We start from the raw sequence: 8,322 nt of genomic DNA on the forward strand, positions 1-8,322 counted from the left end.
ATAGCTCGGTCCTCCTGTTTCAACAATCTGGCTAACCCTTCAGGCAATTGACAATCTTCCTCAGCCCCTTCTTTGGCTTGATAGATAGGATTGTCGAAGTCATACTTGGCCATAGCAGTGTCGTTAGCAGTGAGATCCGGGTGGTCGGCTCTGCATGATGGAGGATCATGCTTTACCTTAGAATGAGAGATTTTTTTTTTGAAAGAAAGGAAAAACGAAAAAAGAAACATTGCCATTTTTTTTGTAAAAAGTAAAAAAACTGAAAGAAAGAGAACACAAAATTGTTTGCAAAAGCCGTCCTTTATTGATGATAAAAATAATTGCGAAATGTAACTAAATGGATGGCCCTACAAATGAGTCATTACACCTTGGGAAAAGTGTAAGACTTTATTATGCATGTAATAAAAGGAAAACAATAAAAATCACTCTTTCAGCCGAATAACCCGGACGGTTTTTCGGACGACCAATTGTCGAGCTTTTCTCCCGGGACACACGGGCGAATCCAGCTATCTAAGTCACAGTCGTTGTCAGCCTTGTCTTCATCTGCAGCATTGACGATGTGGGGGGAAACCAAACCCCCGCTGGAGAGAGTACCGGTTTCATTCTTCTGAGATCCCGGAGCATACCCCAATCCAAACTTGTCTTCTTTGATGACTGGCTCCACAAATTTGCCCCAGCCTTGGGCATTACCAGCTTTAACCACTTCGACAGCTTGCTTGTATGAAGAGATAGAAGTCCCGACCTTCTCAAACTCAGGTGAAAAGACAGCTTCGGGCGCGACCTCATTGATGTTTGTAGTTTCGAAGCCCTGACACAGCATCTCATGCATCTCGCCATCCATCTCTACATACTTAAATGTAGACAGGTGGCTAACAAAAATATCCTCTTCACCACATACAGTGACGATCTGACCTTCTAGTTCATATTTGAGCTTCTGGTGGAGGGTAGAAGTAACAGCACCGGCAACATGAATCCAAGGCCGACCTTGCAGACAACTGTAGGCAGACTGGATATCCATCACATAAAAGGTGATCTTGAACACCTGCGGTCCAATCTTAACTGGCAACTCAACTTCGCCAAAGACAGCTCTCTTAGAGCCATCAAAAGCCCTCACAACTAAGTTACTTGGCCTCAGGATGATGCCATCGCAATCCAACTTCATTAAGGCTTTCTTTGGAAGAACATTCAGAGAAGAGCCTGTATCAACCAAAACATGGGAAAGCACCACCCCTTTGTACTCCATTGTGATATGCAAGGCTTTGTTGTGATTCCTGCCCTCAGGTGTCAGGTCATTATCGGTGAAACCTAGCCCCCGGCTAGCGTTTACATTGGAAACTACCGACTCCAGCTGGTTAACAGTTATCTCCGGTGGAACATAGGCCATATTCAGTACTTTCAACAAGGCTGCTCTGTGCGCCTCAGAGCACAACAATAGTGAGAGAATGGAGATCTTTGAGGGTGTCTGATTTAGCTGGTCGACTACCTTGTAGTCACTTTTCTTGATAATCCTCATAAACTCATCCACTTCCTTCTCGAATGCGGTCTTAGGAGGATCTTCCTCAGTAGTAACCTCTTCGGTGGATACCTGTTTCCCTTTAGCCTTGGCAGCTGCCTCGGCTTCAGTATTCGCGGGTAATGTTGATGGTGCAAATAGGCGTCCACTGCGAGTGAAGCCACCAACTCCTCCGACATTGTCTACAGCGGAGCTACCGATGTCAATGTCTTCTTCGTTAACTTATATCAGCCTCATAGTGCCACGGGATAGCACTGTCTTTCTCATACGGAACAGGTCCTGGTACTGTGATGGTGATTGGACCAACCAAAGTCGGTTGAGGGCTGTCAGAGTAAATTGCGACTGGTGCTGAACTTTCGATGTTCACCGCTGCTGGTTCTGTACTTTCTGGGAAATATATTGTTGTCGGAGCGAGTCTCTCGGGAACATATATTTCATCAGGAGTGAAATAAAACGTCACTGTCGACACATCATTCTTCACTGGACGGGCCTGATCGAACTGAAGACAACCTTCATCTATCAGTTGCTGAATACCCCTTCTCAAACTGTCACATCCGTTCTCGGCAGCTTGACAATTTCTGCACTCTTCCCCACAGCCCGGGAAAATCTGTCCTTTCAGAAGTCGGTCTTTAACCACCGATAGCGAAGTCTTCACCTTAGTCACATCAGAAACCAAATTCAAAGTTTCCCCACTATCAACAGCATTAATCCTCTGCCCGCCGTGAGCCGGCATCGGGTTCTGGATAACATTAGGCACCAGAGCAAAATTGATAGCCTAGGCATCTCTCAGATCTTGTACCTTTAACTGGAGAGCCTTACAATTATCTGTAGTATGGCCAGGTGCGTTGGAGTGAAAAGCACATCTGGCGTTGACATCATAACCTCTAGGCAAATTATTGGGATCGATTGGTGGGGCCAGAGTTCTCAATGTAACCAGATTCATGTCAATCAGCTTGGGAAGTAATACTGAATAAGGCATTGGGATTGGCTCGATGACCCGGTCCGTCTGCCTTGGACGTTGTTGATAGTGTCTCTGCTGACCCGGATTACCTCCTTGTTGTTGATTGTTGTACCTGGGTTGTTGTTGCGGATGATATTGCGGTTGAGGAACAGGTGTTGGAATAGTGACTGCGGCCACTTGATCTTGATAATAAGTAGGGCGTCCTCTGCCCCTGCCTTTGCTGGCATACCCAACGCTTGCCTCGCCTTCTTTTCTTTGCTGACCGTTACCAGCAAACGGTTTCTTGGAAGCACTATTGTCTTGAATTCGGCCCATCTTCAACAGACTCTCGATTCTTTCTCCAGCAATTACTATCTCTGCAAAGCTGATTGACGGGCAAGCAGCCAATCTCTCAATATAATTGCCTTGAAGAGTGTTCATGAACATGTCCGCCATCTCCCTTTCAGACATAGGGGGTTGGACGGACGCAGCAATCTGTCTCCAACGCTGAGCATACTCTCTAAAGGTCTCCTTGGCAGTCTGGGACATACCTTGCAACAAGGTCTGATTTGGAGCCATGTCCAAGTTTTATTGATATTGCTTGATAAAAGCCTCTGCCAAGTCTTTCCAGCTCTTGATGGTAGTACGGGACAAATGAGAATACCATTCACGAGAAGCTCCAGTTAGACTGTCTTCAAAATAGTACATCCACAGCTTTTCATCTTCCGTGTGAGCTCCCAACCTTCCCAGATAAGATTGGAGATGAGTGCGTGGGCAAGAAGCCCCGTTGTATTTCTCAAAAATAGGGGGTTTGAACTTGTGAGGAATCCTTACTCCCTGAACCAGACCAAGATTTGTGACATCAAAGCCTAAGGAATTTTGAGACTCCAAAGATTTGAGCTTCTCAGCAAGCTCATCCATACGGCGAGTGGTCTCGAGGGCTTCGTCGTGCAAAGAAAATTGATCATACTGACAATCTTCAGTAACGGGGTGCCCGTTAATCCGAATTCCTTGATTCACATTGTATCTTTCACCAATACCATTTCCAACATTCCCTGTGTTGCCAACATTACCCGGGTTTCCATCAGCATTTGCGTTACCCGCGTTACCAGTGTTCACAGGGTTATCAGCATTCCCAGGGTTACCAGGGTTTTCCTCAGCATTTGGTATCTCCAAATCTGGATTGGGCCTCGGTTGCTCAACCAATTCCCTCAGCTTTTCTTGGCCTGCTGCCATACCAGTCATCAATGTCATGAACTGATCCATCCTTTCACGCATATCAGCCAGCTCTTTCTGTACTTGGTCCATCGCTAGTCGTGGACGGTTTTCCTTTGTCGGGTATCTGTGAACTCGCTTGGGACCAATAACTGCCTGATACAGGGAACAAACATTAGACACTGCGGTGACACCTGCAAAACAGACAAGGGTTAATATGCATGGTATGCGATGCACTGCTTGTTCAGTTTTAAGGCACCCCCGTTTTGAAAGGGAATACCCTGCAAATGAATAAGCATGAGATGTTGGATGCAAATATGCAGATGATGTTATGCAATGCAAAGGCATGTCAATCAGAATTGCTGGATCCGCTTGAACATCTGTCAGGTTGCACTGTCTGGAGAGAAATTAAGAGCACACCAAACAAAGGTCATGGGATGGATCATGTTATCCTTAATGTCAACCACCCATTTTGGTGGATTATGGTTTACACCTTATCAACACCCGAGTTTCATTGATATTAAGGATACCTGATCGGATTAACCATGAATCAAGGGTTTGTTGCAAGTCACGAGCATGGAGTTTAGGTTAAGAACCACCCAAAAGGAGTGTACTAAGGTTTAAACCTGCCAAACATGTTCTACAAAAGGTTCCCATAGTCATAATCCCATCTTTCGGATATTATCAGAGGAACGACTACTCGTATTCCAACAATATTCTCAAGAGAGACTCTTATGAGTGTAGTATCGCGTAACAATCGTATCAAATCTCACACTTGAACGACTTTCGCACTACGTCCTACGAATAGGCCAAGATGGGTTTGGTAAACTAAGGTCCTCAGCTTCTTAGGTCTATATTGGAACAAGTAATGTCTAACCACAACTTACTTATGTGACATTATTGATCTCAACATGACCTCCACCAAGTGAATGGGCTTGCAAGTCAACTCGTTAAGGAATAACTCCACACAAGTCGACAAGACTATGCCATTCTCCTATCCTAAGTGCACTCGAGTTCGGGTATAGAACTCATCTCACAAAGATCACCAAGCAGCCAGCCAACAGAAACAGCAATGATATATACACAATGCAATAAGGTAAAGCAGGTAAATAAATAACTGCACAAAAGCATGAACACCCAATAAACAAACAAACTACAAAAGCTAGGAGGGACTCGCTTAGGGCAGATGGACCAGCAAGAGGTCAACTTCTTTCAGTCCCCAGCAGAGTCGCCAGCTGTCGCAACCTGAAAAATACAGTGCAAAAAAAGAACAACCGGCGAAAGAAAAAGACAGAAGAGTCGTCACCGTGCGTTATTCATCCCAAAGGAGGGAAAGGAAACGCTCGAAGTAAACCTGAAAAAAGGAAAGGACAAGACGGGTTCTCGCAACCAAATCTTGGGTTCGGGAGTCGGTTATGCGAAGGGAAGGTATTAGCACCCCTACGCATCCGTAGTACTCTACGGGATCCACTTTTGTAGTTTTCGTCTAAAGGGTGTGAGTTTATCTTGTGTTGTTTACCAAAAAAAAGGGTTAAATGAAAATGACTCGCGCGGATGTCGCATCCACTGCATACGTATCTCATCTGAATATGAGAATCAGAGTCTTCGTAGCTCGGCTGACCTATGGGTTGGGATGTGTGCTCGCTAAGACATCGCGTCTTATGCCTACGTATCTCATCTGTCCTGAGAATCAGAGCAAAACGTAGTTCGGCTAACTACGGGGTTATGGATTGGGTTTTGGACGAACGACGTTACTACGCAATCTACCGGATGCTCGACCTTTGGAGACTTACTCGCCTGTAGTAGAAGGAGTTAGCGTGTTGCTTTGGGTTTTAGGGTTTGGGATGCTCGAGGGAAAAAGGGCAGTCCTTGACGAAGGAACCGCGCTACCTGCAGGGATATGAATACAAAACACAAAACATGTATCTCAAAGTAAAATGCCACCAAGGGGCTCAAACGTTGCCTCCTATCGAGGTCTTCCAGCTAGGAAAGCAGTAAAATGCGGGAAAAATGTAAAAGTACCACGCGGATAAAGATCCGAAGTAACAGCAATTAGAGGAATGGGAAACCCTGAGATCCTTCCAAGCTAATGCCATCAAAGAAAAGTGAGTCAGTACAGGTAATCGGAATGAAACTCCAGGGGTTATCCCACAAATAAAGTGGGAAACCACGCAAGTTATCCCTGCAAAAGTCATGTGAGCCCTCACAAAAATTCAACAAAAGGGTTAGTGAAACACCATAAGCATTTTTTTCATGATCAACAGTATGGTTTCAGAAAAAAACTCAAACCCTATGGCATACACTCAAAAATTAAACGGTTAAACATTCAAGGATTGTTTATACATTCATATACATATTAAACCCATGGGCAAAGGTAATGGGAATAATGGCAAACCTGATTGGAGAGCTTGATTGAAATTGAGTTGCACCCGTGAGGTTTACAAAACAATCTTCAGGGTTTATGTGAGGCAGAGGCGATTCTGTGTAGCTGAGTTCCCTTCGGGGTTTGGAGGCTGCTCTGAACTCCGTTAGGTCTTCTCTCACTATCTTTTTCCTCAGGGTTTTGTTCCAAGGAAACCTCAGAGTATTTTGCTTCTCTTCCTTCTTCTCCTCTTCTGTGTGTGGCTTTTGTTTCAATGAAACTCTAGTATTTATAGGCTAATATTGGTAGCTTAGTGGGCTTTTGAGAAAGGTCCAAGTCCAAAAAATTTTATTATATTTTATTTATTTAATTATTTATTTAATTAATTAATTAATTAATTAATTAATTAAAATTTTTTTATTATTATTTTTTTTTTGTTTTTTTTTTTTTTGTAAAAAATTATTTTATTTTTTTTCGTTTTTTTTTTTTTTTGGATCTAATTCTGATTGACATGATGAAATGCAATATGAAATGCTAAATGAATGCATGAATGAGGAGGGCAAATTTTGGGGTGTTACACAGACTTGTAAGGAATGTCGGGAAGCTGACCCCAAATAGTGCAACCACCTTCTTCAACCACAGCTCTAGCATCTTTGAGGGAAGCCATTGTAGGAGGTACTCTGGTAACCACAGGAACTCTTTTAACCACAGGAGGAGCTTCAGTAGCGGGAACGACCCAAGGAACTACTTCAAATGTCTGGCAAGGAGTCTCAACATATTCACCTTCCACTTCAACATACTTAAATGTATTCACATGACTGACCATATATTCTTCCTCTCCATAAACAGTTATGATCTTTCCCTTCACTGGATATCTCAACTTCTGATGTAGAGTGGAGGTCACAGCACCTGCCCCGTGGATCCAGGGGCGCCCAAGCAAACAAGAGTACGCAGGACGAATATCCATTACATAGAAGGTAGAATCGAAGACTTGAGAGCCTACTTTGATCGGGAGATCTATTTCTCCATGCACCACTCTTCTTGAACCATCAAAGGCTCTCACCACTATATTACTTAATCTTAACACAACATCTTCAGGACTGAGCTTGTTCAGAACCTCTTTGGGAAGTACATTCAATGAAGAGCCATTGTCTATCAACACATGAGACAAGGTAGTGCCCCTACATTCAATGGAGATATGTAAAGCTCTATTATGGTTTCTTTTGGTAGGAGTCAAGTCAGCATCAGAAAAACCTAACCCATTATCATAAGTCAGATGTGCAACACAATTTTCAAATTGATCCACAGAAATTTCATTTGGTACATGAGCAGTCCTTAAGAATTTGATCAAGGCTTTAGCATGAGCCTCAGAACACAGCAACAAAGACAACATGGAAATTTTGGAGGGAGTATGCCCCAACTGGTCAACAATATCATAATCGCTCTTACGAATGATCTTCAGCACTTCTTCCATCTGTTTAGAGAGATTTTCAGCAGTCGGTGCTTCAGCTTGCACAGGTTCAACCACAGGACCTTTGCCTCGAGCATCAGTACTTGGCTCAGAAGTGGAGGTAGTAGTTGGAAGAACTGTATTTTTTGAGGTAGCTGGAGGAGAGAAAATTCTTCCACTTCTGGTGATCTTACTAGATCCAGCAATATTATCAACATCAAGGTTATCATCAGTAACAGGTGTATCAGTCAAAGGTTCCTGCTTAACACCATGGATATAAACATCAGAACCGTAATTCTAGGGTATAGCTTTATCAGAAGTATAAGGAATAGGGCCAGGAGTGGTAATAATCATGGGAGGCACTCTAACTTCAGCAACAGTCTTCACCAGGCCTTCAGCAGTAATTTTGATAGGACCCTTGGAAGTGATCTTGACAGTCTGTTCAAGAGCCATTTCTGCTGAAATAAACAGCGAGAAGATAAGATACCTGTTCATAAGAAACCTGTGATGCAATAATATGGTATGTAGATGCTTATGCAATATTTTCAAGGACCGTAGGATTTAAATTTGTTTAAACCACCAAAAAGTAAACTTTTATTAGTAATAAACTTGTTTGCCCCTTGGGCTTACAATAAAAATGAAATGAATACAAAAAATGGGGTTTTAAGTCTCCCATGGATGTTTCCTCTTTGTGTTGAGGTATGAGTTGAGATTCCGCTCCTCGTGAAGTTGTTTTGTTAGCTCCAGGATTCTTTCCTGACTTGCCTTGTAATGAGTCTCAAAAGTATCTCTTTGCTCCTTCAACTGGATCCAGGACCTCTGTAACTCTTCCATGTCAGTGG

The sequence above is a fragment of the Lathyrus oleraceus genome, chromosome 7 (assembly GCF_024323335.1).
Source record: "Lathyrus oleraceus cultivar Zhongwan6 chromosome 7, CAAS_Psat_ZW6_1.0, whole genome shotgun sequence".
Lineage (NCBI taxonomy): Eukaryota > Viridiplantae > Streptophyta > Magnoliopsida > Fabales > Fabaceae > Lathyrus > Lathyrus oleraceus.